The 15,412-nt window shown below is 49.7% G+C and overlaps 1 protein-coding gene across 12 annotated transcripts in view; it reads right to left on the bottom strand.

Annotated features, from left to right (window-relative positions):
• LOC138580086 (protein FAM118A-like) overlaps positions 1 to 15,412 on the bottom strand; it is a 1,834,209-nt gene that overhangs the window by 46,780 nt on the left and 1,772,017 nt on the right. The window lies entirely within an intron of this gene.

Genomic DNA, 15,412 nt, shown 5'->3' with positions numbered 1-15,412 from the left:
CAGTTTTTAGGGTATATATACCTGCCCTTAGGGCACCTGAAGACCAATGTACGGTCCAACGGAGCGGAAACGGGATTGTCATAGCGAGGGAAACCTTGCTGGACCTGTTCAAAGTTGGGGAAGTTTACAGTTGGGGGGGGGGGAACTGGGTTTTGATATTAACGTTGAGTTTTTGAAAAGGGAAACACTGAGACCACGGAGAAGCTTCACACACAACAAACAAGCAGCTAGGCCTAGTAAGCCGCCTGAGAAGCGCTGCAGAACCACCTCATGCCCATGGCCGACAAGATCAAAATGATGACGTGGAACGTCAGAGGCATGAATAGCTTTGTCAAACAACGGCGCATTTACGCATACCTGAGACGGCGCAAGGTTGGAGTCGCTATGCTTCAGGAGACACACCTAACCAAAAATCAACTGGTGTCATTGGCCAAGACATGGCGAGGCACCTTGATGGGATCCTCTTACTCCTCTTATGCCAGGGGGGTCCTGATATGGATCGACCCGACCATCCCCTTCAAGCTGATAAGCACCAAAACCGACGACGAAGGCAGGATGGTGCTCATACACGGCTCCATTGAGAACATGGAACTATCTCTAATCAGCACCTACGCACCAAATCACGATGCAGCGGCCTTCTTTCATTCCCTGTACCCACGCCTCGCTCCCTATAGAGACAGTGTCATGATTTGGGGTGGGGACCATAACTGCACTTTGGATCCTCTAATGGACAGATCAGACAGTAAACATACCCGTCCACCCCCCCCCCCCCGCCAAGATTTTATCCAAACTCACTCACCAACTGCTGCTCCGGGATTTGTGGAGAGAACTGCACCCTGATCATCGAGAATACTCCTTTTTCTCCCCACCCCACTCCGTCCACACTAGGCTGGATTACTTCTTGGTAAGCTATGTTTGGTGATGCACGATACCTACCAAGAGTACTGTCGGATCACTCCCCATTGGAGGTCACCTGGGAAATATCCCCACCCAGGCCCCCAGTGTCTACCTGGAGGCTTAGGGCCGAATCCCTACTGGATGTGGCCTTTCGCGAACTTATTAAAGAACGCACTGAAGAATATTGGTTGAGGAATTTGAACAGCGTGAAACATGTGGGCACTGCCTGGGAGGCATACAAGGTGGTCATGAGAGGCGAGATGATCGTTGCAGTGGGGGGGGCCCAGAGATCCATCGTAACCTTGTTGGAGAGCTCTGAAAAGGAGCTAAGAGAACTAGAGAGCAATGCCAACTCATCCCCTGACCATTTGCGGAAAATAACCGAGCTTAATCAGGCCTGTTTAACGCACTGGGAATCCCTGGGTAAATTGAGCTACACCAAGCACATAGAGAGGACCCACGCCCTAGGGGATAAACCCGGAAAACTCTTAGCTTGGCTTTACAAGAGGGAGACACCCCGAACCCCCATTTGCCACATTCTCAAACCAGACGGCACCACCGTACACACTCAGGAGGAAATTAATTTAGTCTTCTCCGAGTTCTACCGTAACCTATACTCTGAGTCCTCACCACCCACTGACACAGTAATCGAGGATGCCCTAGACGTCATCGAGCTCCCTAGATTGGACACACAATCAGCCGAAGCCCTGGACGAGCCCATTACCCCTGATGAGGTAAAAGTAGTCATTAGATCCCTACCGTCCGGTAAAACCCCAGGTATGGATGGCCTCCCCGGAGAGTTTTACAAGACATATGAGGAGACATTGGCCCCCCTGCTGACTCAAGTGTTCAACGAGGCCCTTGAACGCGGCACCCTCCCCGAATCCATGAATGAGGCCGTGATCATTCCCCTGCTCAAACCCGGTAAAGATGGAGCAGACTGTGGCTCAAACAGGCCTCTCTCCATGTTAAATGTGGATGGCAAAATCTTAACTGCCCTTCTAGTGAACAGACTAGGTATAGTAATTCCCCAACTAATCCACCCGGACCAGACAGGTTACGCCCCAGGTCGCTCCATCACCGAGAACCTGCGCAGTCTGCACCACGTCATTAATAGCACCGAACTAAGACCCCAGAAGTATGCTGTTGCATCACTAGATGCTACCATAGCTTTTGATTCGGTGCGGTGGAAGTGGCTGTATGCCACCATGGTAAAAATGGGGATAGGACCAGTCTTCTTGAAATGGACCCAGCTAGTCTACACTAAACCATCCGCCAGGGTTTGCACGAACAAAACATACTCCAGCAAATGGCCCCTCCAAAGGGGCACCCGACAAGGATGCCCGCTATCCCCCATGCTATATATCATTGCCTACGAACCCGTGGCCGCTTACCTCAGACAAGAATATGCAGACGGAGGCATCGAAATAGATGGAGTGACCCACCTCGTCTCCATGTGTGCCGACGACATACTACTGTACCTGCATAACCCTGAACACCTCCTCATATACATTCTTGAGACCCTAGACGGCTTCCGCAAATGCACGGGAATCCAAATTAATAGAGACAAGTCCTGCCTCTTCCCCCTCGCAGCCCTACATAGCGAAGATCACGGGACCCTGCCCCTCCTAGACCTCCAATGGCAAACGACATCCTTTAGGTACCTAGGAATCACCATACATCGGAACCCGCACACTGAACACATCCTCAACACGGTTAGAGCTAAGGACTCCCTTGAAAAATCCATGGAATTCTGGAGCAGACTCCCGCTCTCAATGGCCGGACGCGCGGGGCTCCTCAAGATGGTGGCTCTCCCCCGCCTCCTTCACAACTTTACTAACGTCCCTTTCAACATCCCCTCCTCATTCTTCCAAACCATAAATAAACTTTGTAGGGGTTTCCTCTGGCAGAAAGGCAGACATAGAGTAGCGTTAGAAACACTCCAAAGACCCTATGAAAGAGGGGGGATGAAAGTCCCCAACTTTGTATTGTACTATCTGGCCTGCCAGTTGAGGCATGTGATGCGATGGATGGCCGACGAGAGCACTGTAGACACTCGACTCCTCCAACCCGCCTTGCACCACCTCCTACTCAGAGACCTTCTCTGGACGGGAAAAAGCACTATACGACACTGTCCATACATGGCTAGGTTGGGTGTCCGGCTCTGGATGCGGGCCTGCAAACTAGTGGGATCACCTGACCCATTTTCACCCCAAATTCCCATAGCAGCAATTTTGGTGGAACAAGCATGGGGTCACCTTGAAGTGCGCGCTCAATCGGAATCCTACGGAGTGGCCACGCTGGGGGACTTGGTTCACGAACAAGAGGCCCTAACATTTCTAGAACTCAGCAAGGCCACAGGGCTACCTGCGGGCCAGTTCTTGCTCCATTGGGCAGTAATGCAGGCCATGGGAAGCAGATGGCCAGAGGCTGCTAACCCTCCAATGGAACACGAAACCATAGAAACTACGCTCAACGCCGCAGAGGGAGGCCACGAAACTTCACGCCTATACGAGGCCTTGTTGCTAGGCACGACGAAAAACGAACTCAAATGTAGGGTCAGATGGGAGAGGGAGCTGGACCTCGCATTTGAAGATAATGAATGGGAGAAGATAACCCATTACCACAAGAGGATCTCTAGGAATGGCCGCCTACAACTCATCCAACTGTATATCACTAACAGGGCCTACCTCACGCCAGAAGCTTTCTCAAGATTTAAGAATGCTGGAACTCAGGTGTGCCCCAAATGCAATGAACCCAAGGCCGGAATGACCCATATGTTCTGGGGCTGCCCGGTAATAATGGGCTTCTGGACCCAAATAAAAGATAGAGTGGCCGAAGCGGACGTCGAAGTTGAAGTCCATGACCCAGCGGTTTGTATATTAGGCAACTACAGACGCAGCAGCAAATACAAACCTCTTAATAAACTTACAGATCTGATATATATCACTGCGAAAAGACGCATAGCCATGGGTTGGAAGAGCCCTAAATGCCCAAGCGAAGCTCAATGGTGGGTTGATCTCTGCAAATGGATAACTGCCGAGACCGGAGCTTGGGAAACCGCAATCCACGAACAGAGACTAGACTCCAGCGAAGAACTACAGCGTTGGGTAGCACTAACGGTACCGCTGCTTCACCCCAGGGCACCGGACAACACCTCAGACAGAAGTAATAGCCCCGGCTTGTAAGCGGACATGAAGGCCACCTTGGCCTGCCCGTGGTCTCGGGGAGGGGGGAGGGGTGGGAGGGGTGGGTGGGAAGGGAGGGTGGTTAGACAATCGATCCTTATTTGAGCATGACCTATTGATCATTATTGTGTCTTGTTATATTGTTACAAAAAACCAATAAAGATAATTAAAAAAAAAAAGGATACAAACATCACAGGCCCTCTCAATCTAACACGGTCACTGTTGTTACCATAGAAGAGGAAGACGACCTGCAAATGGCTGCCTTGCCCTGTGGTACCAACTTGCCTAACGATTCAACTAAGCCCTTGGCGCCTAACACTTTCAAAAACCCATATAGAGGGGCCTCAAATCGATCAGCATGGAAACCCATTGGCTTAAGCTTTGGCTCTCATTTTGGGAACCCATGTTATACGTCAAGAGACCCCTCCTTGAGCACTTCAATCCCCACGCAATCTACTGTCGGGATACTTTGCCCAAGTAAAAGGGGGGGCACATCATATCTCCAGAAAAAAAACAGAAGTTTTGCCTGGGAAAACAAGGCAAACCTCGATTATTCAACATGTTAATACAAACTCAGCAGAGAAAAATTTGGGCATCTCGGGTTTAGAGCCTTTTGGTGAGAAAGAACCGGCCCTTGTTATTGACAAAACAAAGGCTACAACCTCCCCTCTTTGAGCAGAAAAGCGAGTGAACAACTGCAAGGAAGACGAAATCCAGCCTAGTGTGAGGAAGAAGAACACATCTACAGCAAAGCATCTAAGGCCTTCAGACCCTCAGCTTTCACTGGGGGCAAGCTGCCCCAGGAAACGCCGCAGGCTGTCCTCCACCAATGTGTCCATATCAGACGAAGATCTACTATTGGATATGATTGCAGCTCAGGTGGAGGAAAAGTCTTCTTCAAGTGCAACCCTAGATGCTGACATGATTGCGGCTTTCTCTGTCACCATGAGTCCTTTTATGAAATTGTATGAAAGCATTGCTGACCAACTAAAAGATCAATCTAGACTGATTGCAATGTTCCACACTAAAATTATTTTTGTGGAAGGATTCATCTGGGACCTAAATGAAAAAAAGCATAAGCAAGAGGAATACATTACCAATTTTCTGAAATCTATTCTGGAACCTCTGATTAAAGACAAGGAAAGAAGGAGACTATCTATGTTAAGTACCATCCAAAATGGTATAATTTTTGACACAGCCTCAAGTAATACCCTTGCAAGCCTCGGGGGAAATTACATTAAATTGGGTGCTACAACAACTTTACTGTCTCCAGCAATTATTCCCACGATAGTAGTGGATAACCTTCACGGCACTGATAAATCCTCTCGGGTAGGCAATAAGAAGACCCTAAAACCAATCAACAATGAAACACGCAAGAGAGCATATTCAGACGTCTTCATGCCTCCTCCAGGGGAATGGAATCTCGTTGGAGTGGAGGATATTCAGGTCCCCGGGACCTCGAAGCAGATTCCCTCCAAAAGACAAAATGGAGGGACCTGTGACGATGGGAGGAATCCTAGGAATCCAAAGGAGACTGGGTGTGTCATGGACAACCCCTTGCCAGCTGGAACCACCGAGGCTATTGGGCCACTTGCAGTAGCCTCCTCCTTGTCTTCGAAAACCTATGGCATCTTCAAATGGTGGTGACATGGGAAACGGCCCCATAGGAAAAACTGGCTCTGGAAAGAAATGTCCTCAGCCTAACAAACAAACCAAACATGCAAATTTTGCCAAAAAAACTGGGAAAAGCAAACAACAATGTCCACCTCCGGTTATAAAGAACTTCAAGGATTTGGTCCATGAACAGGCCAATAGTCAAGATGGGAATCAAATACCCAGACGCATGAAACTAAACGAAGATTCTTTTTCAAGCGTGAACTCTGATGAAGACATACAGGAAATCAGAAAGATCTCTATTGCCTCAAATAACACAACAAAGCCAAAAAATGTTTCGAACTCTGTAGACGTGGAGGATCTGATGAAACTCTCGGTGTATTCTGCTAATTGGGTCGAGGTCCTTGAGATTGATACCCCCATGGAAGATCGCTTCAAGCACTGATAACGAACGACGCCTGGGTATTTTCGCCCAGCATACTACTGGAGGCCATCAATTTTGTAGGTATTGATGGCGAGTCATCAAGTGTTTCTGATTGCGAGGATCAACAAAACCCGCCCCCACCCATGACTGCAATTCCACGATTTAAAACAAGAGTTGTATCTAGGGTCCACACGAACAGATCCTTTAGAGAGGATACCCCGCCATTGGTGGGGAGAAGATTCATGAAGCTCGAACAAAACAGCAGGGCAACAAATGAACAACCAAAATGGTCAAATATGAACTACACCGTGGACAATAGGAAATTGTGATGATTCCTGCCACTCATGTCCCTAGCCCTCCAAGATGTCAGGCTGGAGCCAGGCCACGATCACCTACATGGCCCTCAAGGGCATCTCCATCCCTCCAAAGACCCACTTCGAGTCAGACTTGGCGCTTGTGGCACCAGACTCACTCACTCCCATAGGATAACATTGGGGATTGGACTTGTAGTGCATTGATGGGGACAAGATGGATGCCCCCACATATTTCGGTTCCCAGAACTGCATGTGCAGTCTAGTCTTTTGGGTGTGGTTCAGCCCAGAGACACCTGGGATACCCAGAGACTATTCAAGCCACACCCAGGATGAGAAACATGCTTTGTGTTTTCTGCACCTGCAGCGTGACACTCACCGTGTTCGGATCGGTCTCCAGTAGGCCTGCATCTTTTTCTGCGCTCAGCTCCTGCAAGAACAAGAACACCATTAGGAACAGCCTTACCTTGCGGCGCTTCTGCCCGTCATTCATTGCTCCTTCTGTTCTGCGGGCATCTTCGGCGGTTTCATTGCCATCCCGGCACGCTGCTTCCTAAGGAAAAGGGAAAAGAACAGAAAAAAGGCATTAGTAAGCATTCAGCAAATCTTCGCTTATTTTTAAAGACTGTACGAGCTTCAAACGCTTACCTGAATCCCAGCCGCTCTGGGAGAACTCTGTCTCTGGATCTTCTCATCCATCTGCAAGAGGGAAAAGACACTCCAGGTTAGCATGGAAACATCTAGAGGTGCCACATATCGCGCTTACTCACCGCATTTCTTCTTCATAACCGGCATCCACGCTGAAAACGTCGCGGCACGTAAAAGACACAGAAAAAGAACTCAGTTCAATACAAATACGAAAAGGGTCGCATGGCGCATCGCGCTCTCACTCATCTTCAGCGCTACTCGTCTCAGCAGCACGTCGCCATCCCTGGACGCCGGCCATCATCTAAGGAAGGAAAGGAACGAAGTTAGAGAACTGTTAAAAAAACTCATTATACTTACCTGTCAGACTCTTGCCAGTGAAGTAACTAGGCAGCAACGAGCCTGCATCAATCAACGCACCCCTGCGCTGAAAGCAGGACAGAGAGCACACTTTCCAAGAAAACAAGGTGAGCTGTGGATCAAAGGGAAGGGTTGGAACCCAGGGAAGAAGGGGTTGAAGCACACAGAGACAATAGGGAGTTAAACTCTACCAATCCTGTGTTTCAGGCCGTCTCCAGTCGAGTAGACTCCAGGGAAGGGTTTGAGGTCGTAAGAGGTTAGAACAGGCTGAGTGACGTCCCCGTGGATACCAGGTGAGCGTTATAGAAATATGAGAACAGCCCTTTGAAGGATATTACACCAGCTCCCATCTGCTTGGAATTAAGCAGAATCCTTTGTATTCAAGATAACCTTGTTTTAAATAGAGCTAATATTTTGAGGCTCTTCCACAGCATTAATACACTTTCGGGGCTCAATACTAAGGATCTCTTGCTAGTAGAGTTTCCAGTTGACCTTAATTATGACAATGTCATATTGTATCTTGTATCCACAGAAGTGAAAACACTACTACTGCAAAACACTGATCAGTTGAAAAATAGGGGGTTTTCTCTAAAGGCCATACCAACCTCGGACCCAGAAAGATGAGAAGAGGAAAAATTGCATGCTCGGCTGCCTGCCGAAAATTTCTAAACCAACAGCCACAACTCAAGACCAGGGAGTGGGAAGAAAGGTAATGGCGATGGTAATTGGCCCCTGAGAACAAATAAAACCCCAAGTGACGAAGGGCCGAGTAAAAACCATAAGAATTTCAGAATTATGATCAACACCTCTAAATCGTCAAAGAGTTCATTTGGTCCGTCACGGGGGCCTTTGGGCAATAAGGATGGGGACAATTGGGATTGGCTGGCCAGTACACTGGCTCAAAGATCATAATGCCAGGGCCCCGGAAGTAATAAACCCCTACCCTATGTTCATTTGGGCTGTTGGAACACCAGGGGCTTCAAACACTTGTTGGGAGAAGGCAGTATTCGATTTGGAGACTTTGATGTTATTTGCCTCCAGGAGACGTGGCTGCGTGTTCACCCAACCCTGGAGGGTTTTAATGTCCTCATCAAGCTGGCAACAAAGGGCCCAAAGGGCAGACCAATGGCGGTTCTACTAACTGCAATTAAGGAGAGTTGTGGATTAAGAGTAGTATGGACAAAAAACATTTCACCATTTATTCAGGTCCATTTGCTGGAATATCAAACTGGGGAGGATGTTGCTACGAGGTCAATTCTTCTGTGCAACCTGTACTGGAACTGCAACAACCCAGTAGCCAAGAACTTTACAGACCAGCTACTGGAGGAGGTTGACGCTGCAATGGATGATAACTCTAATCTGAACGTGATTTTATGTGGGGACCTTAACATTCACTGTTTTAAAAATTGTGGTGTACTGATAAATCATTACATGAGCAACTTAGAATGATATGATATGGCATTTATAACGCGCCTATACACAAATGTCTATACACAAGTGTACAAGAAGTGGAAAAACGAGGGCTGGCGTTCCATTTAAGAAATATCTCATTACTAAATGGTATATTATCGGGGGATATCCCACCTAACCCCACTTGAAGGAGAAGGACCGAATCCAACATCTTGGACTATTTCCTCGCCTCCAATCATGTCCTTTCTAGTGTAGTGGCCTTGACGGTCATTGAAACCCCACAAAGTGACCAAAATATGTTGAAACTATGCCTCCAATTGGGTGCTAACACAATGCTCGCACCTGAAGGAGATATTCTGGAAGTACAGCCAGGAAGGAAGAGACTGAGACTATCGAGCAATCATGTAACAAAAATATCAAGAGATCTAAGAGACAGTGGCAGGCCAGAAGACATAGATTATACACAGTTGTTGGCCACCTATAGTGAAAAAATGTCCCAAGTAGATTCAAGGGATTTTGCCATAAATATAATTTCAACCATGAAGTCGATATAAGACAAAGGGAAATAAAGTGAATACAAAGAGCGCACAAAAAACCCCCTTCCCTGGTATCATATGCAGTTGTGAAGAAAACTAGGACTGCGCATAATAATTGGCTGAAACAATACAGTCCATCCCTAATGCAATCGAATGCTGAACGTATGTTGCAACTGGCCGCCTCCAAAAACTCGAGGGAAATTTGGCAAATTTTTAACATGTTGGATGGCCCTCAGCAGAGTCTTATTACCAACCCTATTTCAGCGAAGGACTGGATGGACCACTTCTCAATACTCTTCTCAAAGCCCAATTCACATGCTAAGAAGGCTGCAGAGAACTCCGCTTAAATTGGGAGTTTGGGACTGAAAGGGAGGATATTCTTGCCTTAATCAAAACCTCCAGCAATTCTAGAGCCGCCGGCCCTGATGGCCTTACGAATTTGATCTTAAAACAACATCCAGGAGCCACCAGGGAGTGCTGAGATGTTCTGAACTCTCTCAGCCGATCTCCTCCCCAGGGCGTTTCATTTTGAAAATTGAGCCCCCCCAGCCTTGCGGGAGTTGCAGCATGATCCCCCGTGAGGCAATCTGAAGCAGCAGTGAGGCGGCGGAGCTCAATTCCAGAGCCCGAGGGTGCAGGGAAGCCAGAGGTCGCAGATAACCTTTCTGGAGGCAGGAGGAAAGAGGCGGCCATCCCCTCCGAAGATTCCGCACGGCGCCTGGCTAGCTGGCGGCGGGGGATGGGCAGCGGCCTGTGGATCAGGCTTGTGGCCTGAAGAACTGAGCGCCCACATGGGGGGCTGCGGACCCTGAGCAACAGCGCTGTGCGCAGGACGTTGCCTGACGGGCGCCCTGGTGCGAGGATCCACAGAGTTGGGTGGCGGCGAACGCCGGGGTGCACCCCGGCGTTCGTAAACAGGAGATCTGGTGGTGTTCTGTGGTCCAGGGGAGGTCTCCCCTACCCCGCTGTCCTGTCAGGCGGAAGAGACGCAGTTGGGGAGTTGAGAGAATGCCCATGGATGGGGTCCTGGACCCTTGGACTCTGGATCCTCACTGCCTTGTCAGAGGCTCGAGCGCAGGTGACGGTGTGGGGGGCCTTTTAGCTGGAGCAGGAGTTACGGGTCAGCGGCCTGGGCCCCCCGTCCATAAGGTGGAAGGGCTGGGGAGGCCCCCTCCCTGGGATAGCGAGCGGGGAGGATTCCCTCCGTTGGTGTGACGATTTGGTGGCTGGAGGGGGCGCTGAAGAAACCCCTCGCAGCGGGTTCTAGCCAGTCCGGGCCAATTTCAGGAATACGGCCACTGCCACCATTGTTGAATCTTGCAGTCTGTGTCACCTGTGGGCCTTTTCCTGCATTTTTACTTGCTACTCCGAGGATTAATTGCCTATTGTCAATGCTTCGCCCCAGGAAGGTTTTATACCTCACACTGGTCTGCAATTGCATTTCTTTTATTTGAACTTTCCCGGGCTCAATCGCTGGAGCATCATTTCGACAGCTCTATGGAACTTGGCTCTTCCCACGGGCAGTGGCATAGACTGTGCTCTCTGTGGAGGGGTAGCCTGGTGGTTGTTTACTCCCCTAAGCGAGCAGTTGGGAAAGCTCCTCTGTGACAGAGCACTGCAAGTTAGAGAGTTGGCAGCACACGTGTGGCGGTTCCCCCTCGTGGAGGTGTGCTATGCTCAAGGGCCTCAGGTGGCAAATTGGTAGGAGGAGGACTTCCAAGTAGCAGGTCATTGGGGGGGCTGGCCTGAGGTGTGGATTCCAGCATGGGAGCTGCAGAAGAAAGTGGGGAGGTGTATGCAGGGTGGAGTTGCCTGATCGGTTGGCCCGGGGGCCTGAACTCAGCTACCACCCCCCCCCCACCCGGGTCTCCCAGCTCTACACTTCGTGGGTGTTCCTGTTTCGTCTCGGATTGACTGGGCGCAGGCCCTGCATAGGTTTCGGCACTCTCCTGAGCAAGCGGAGGGAGGGTTCATCACGCAGACCATGAGCCAACCTGAGGCAACAGAGACCCAATCAATGAGCCACAGCATGGCAGCCCTGTTGGAGGAGATTTGAGGTTTCAGGGCGGATATAGGCAGAAGGCTGGACTCCCTGGACAAGAAGGTGGATGCCGTAGAGGATCGAGTGCAGGCCCTTGAGGCCAATCAATCCTCGGCTGACCTCTTCGAAACGCAGTTCGACATGAGGCTAGCAGAGCTGGAAAGGAAGGAGGAGAAGATCACCCTTAAATTGGACGACCTAGAAAATAGGGAGCGGCACTCCAACCAGAGGTTCCTTGGTATTCCAGAGCAAGAATGGGAGTCGCAGACAGACATTGTGAGAAAGGTTAAGGCACTCATAAGTAAGTAGTTTGACGGAGAAAACACCAGCGTTCCTACAATTGACAGGGCCCATAGTGTGGGAGGTCGAGCAGGTAGGCCTTGGTCCATCCTTGTGAAGTTCCACTACTATGTAGAGAAAGCCAAGATTCTGGAGCTGGCTCGCAAGATAGGGCCAATTGACTAGGACGGTGCCAAAATATCCATTTATCAAGCCCTCTCGGCGCTTACCCTTGCACGCCGGAGACTTTGTGGACTCTTGACGAGGTGGCTGCAAGCAAAAGGAGTGCGGTACAGGTGGGGTCACTCGTTTTCGCTAACGTTTGAGGTGGACTGTATAAGTACTCCCATAGTGCGGAGGCTGACATTCAGAGAGTGACGGGTGAACTCTTGGGGGTTTCTCCCTCGAGGCGTGCTAAGGAGGGTGGAAGCCTGGAAAAAGGAGGTCAAAAGGATTCCTCAGAGTTTACTGGTTGGCGCCGAGTCCGAGGGCACAGGAAGTACAGAAAACTGGTGCCGCCTTCCCCAGGGCTGCCTGCGACGTAACTGAGATGTTGAAGGTTCTGTTCCGTAATTGTGCCTTGGTGTTTAGGGTTCGAGTGTTCGGCTGGTAGGCCGTGTAAAAAAAAAACGTGTTTGTATTTTTACTGTGGGGGGGGCTCAGAATGTTGCGGTATCTAGTGATGAAATTCGCCCAGGTGGAGGCGATCCTTGGTGGCCTGTGGGCTCGGCGGTTGATGTCGCAGTCTTTCCAGGCGCTCAGGGGGGGCAAGGCGGGGGGTGGTGGGTGTTGGCATTGTTGGGGATGGGGTGGATGGGGTGTTGGGATAAGTGGGATTTGTTCTTAGGTGTTGGGATGGGTCGTTCATGGCTTCTGGGGCTACCGGGGTTTTGGGGTTTCACAGGGCTTTGTAAGGTCTATGCATGTGTACAGGGGCCGAAGGTGTGGGCAAGCGCAGTAGACTCCACTGTGGAATCGGTAGGATTCTTAGGCTTTTCCTAGGGGTGATTCTCCGCAATTTCTGTCAGTGGGGTCCCTGAATGTGCAGGGTTTAAATTCCCCTACTAAGAGATCATTGTTGATGAGGGCATTTTCAACACTTTCTCTTTGTACAAGAATCCCACTGGGTCAGGGGGAAGGAGCCAACGCTCCGTTCCAAAGCTATCCAGCAGGTGTTTCGGTCCTCCTATGTGACGAAAAAACGAGGAGTGGCCCTTTTGCTCTCCCTGGCAGTGCATTTCTCCCCCATTGGCGCAAAGGGCTGACCCGGAAGGACGTTATATTATGGTTAAAGGTGCAGTGCGAGGCCGTCTATTTACTCTTGTGTGTGTATATGCAAGGAATGAGGGGCAAGATGTTTTTTGGGAGGAGCTGGGGGAGAAAATCAGAGGTTTTCCGGAAGGTGATCTAATAGTCGGTGGAGACTTTAATATGGTTCTAAGTCCGGACAAAGATAGGAAATCTCCTAACCCATGCCCCGATCTACAGACCACTTTGAAACTGGTGGACTCCTTTCGTCGGATTAATGGGGAACTGGGACTGGTTGACGCCCACCCGGTTCAGCGCAATCGCGAATCTCTCTTTACCTATTATTCCAAGGTGCACCAAGCATTTTCTAGGATCGATTATGTGCTGGTAGACTCCTCAATTCGGGATCGTATCTCAGACTTTGGGGTAGAGACCATCCCATGGTCTGACCACGATCTGGTCAGAGTCAACCTGGGGGTTCACCCTCCTGCCCCGGTTAGGTCTAGGTGGATATGTAACGACTCTTTGCTGCTCGATGGGGAGTTGAGGCAGTCCCTTTTAGTTTCTATTAAGGAATTCTTTCTCCGTAACGACACCGGGGAAGTTGAGGTTAGGGGGGTTTGGGACGTGATTAGAGGCACTCTAATGGAAATGGGAGCCATGAAAAAGAGGGAGAGGGTTCGGGAGGAGCTCAGGCTGAGAGAGCAATTTGCTGCAATTCAGCCGGGAGGGAAGCTGAAAACGCAGTTGGGCCCGGGCAATTGGGAGGAACTACAGAGTCTCAGGGCACAACTAGCTGCCCTTCTCGTGGTGCAGACGGAGAGAAAGCTTGCTTTTTTAAAACAGGTATATGGAGAAAGGGGAAAAGGCGGACAAGATTTTGGTGTGGAGGCTGAGGGAGCTTCGTAACAGCAGAAGGGTGAACTTTGTCTCGGGCCGGGGAACATTTTTTACAGGATGGTCAGATAGCGGAGCAGTTTAGGCAGTACTACGAAAGCCTGTATACTGTGTAGTATTCTGGGGATGGGTATGGATCGGTTCTTAGACTCTCTCCCAATTCCTCACCTCGCCCGAGAGAATTTGGACTCTCTAGAGCTTCCTATTTCGCCCCAGGAAATAGTTGACGCTATCTTATCCTTGAAGAGCGGCACAGCGCTAGGTGACAAGGGTTTCTCGGTCCGCTTTTACAAGGCATTCCGATCCCCGCTGGCTCCTTTTCCAGCCAAGGTTTATAACTCTGCCCTGGACACTGGCTTTCTCCCTGACACTATGATGTCGGCTCTTATAGTAGTTCTTTCGAAAGAAGGGAAAGATCTCTCATTGTGTCAGTCTTACAGGCCCATTTCCGTTCTCAACATAGACGTTAAAATTTTGGCCAAGCTCCTGGCGAATAGGCTCTCTGGGTTTCTCCCCTCGCTGGTGCATGGAGACCAAGTCGGTTTTATCCCCGGGCGCCAAGGCTCTGACAATGTGAGGAAAACTCTGGGCCTCATGTATGAGGTGTCAAAGCAGGAATCAGAGGCTGACCTCCTCTCATTGGATTCTGAAAAGGCCTTTGACCGTGTCGAATGGCCTTACAAGGAGAATGTGCTATGTAAGATGGGCCTGGGATATAGATTTCATGGGTGGATTTCGGCCTTGTACAATGGTCCCTCAGCTCGGGTTTTTGTAAACGGATGTACTTCGGCAGGTTTTCGGCTAGCTATAGGTACCCGTCAAGGATGCCCACTTTCCCCCCTTTTTGTATGCTCTAACTATGGAACCCTTTGCCATTGCGGTCAGGGCTGATAGTGGTGTTTCTGGGGTGCAATGTGGGGACTGTGGATTTAAATTATCTTTGTTTGCAGACAATATTTTGGTGTACTTGACCAAGCTCAGGAATCCCTCCTGCAGTTGTTAGGCCTAGTTCGTCGTTTTGGTGCATTTTCTGGTCTAAAAATCAATGTAGCTAAGTCTTGCATATTGCTGTTGGGTAGGTGGGACCAAGAGACCTGGGATAAAACGGAGGTAATGGGGATGAGAGTAGAACGGGAATTCATTAGGTATCTAGGTACTAATATTCCTAGTGTTTGAACTAAACTTTCTCACCCTTCAGGCTAAAATCTTTAGTGATTTGACAAGATGGGCTGTCCTTACCATCTCCTGGTTTGGGCGAATGGTCACAGTTAAAATGAATATACTTCCCCGGCTCCTTTATCTCTTTTCGTCCCTTCCTTGCATCGTACCAGACTCTTTCTTTGATTCGCTACAGTCTCGCCTTCTACGCTTTATTTGGAATGGCAAGAGGGCTAGAGTGAAATATTCCACCCTGACCCTTCCAAAGTCTTACGGGGGATTTGGTCTCCCCGACTTTAAACTGTACTATAAAGCTGCCCAGTTGCGCGTCATGCTAGAACACCTAAGAGACGATCTCAGGACGTACTGGACTTATGTCGAGGATGTTCAGGTCCACCCATATA

This window comes from Ambystoma mexicanum, chromosome 3p (assembly GCF_040938575.1).
Source record: "Ambystoma mexicanum isolate Mex_15411 chromosome 3p, UKY_AmexF1_1, whole genome shotgun sequence".
Classification (NCBI taxonomy): domain Eukaryota; kingdom Metazoa; phylum Chordata; class Amphibia; order Caudata; family Ambystomatidae; genus Ambystoma; species Ambystoma mexicanum.
This window is presented reverse-complemented; position numbering and strand designations above follow the sequence as displayed.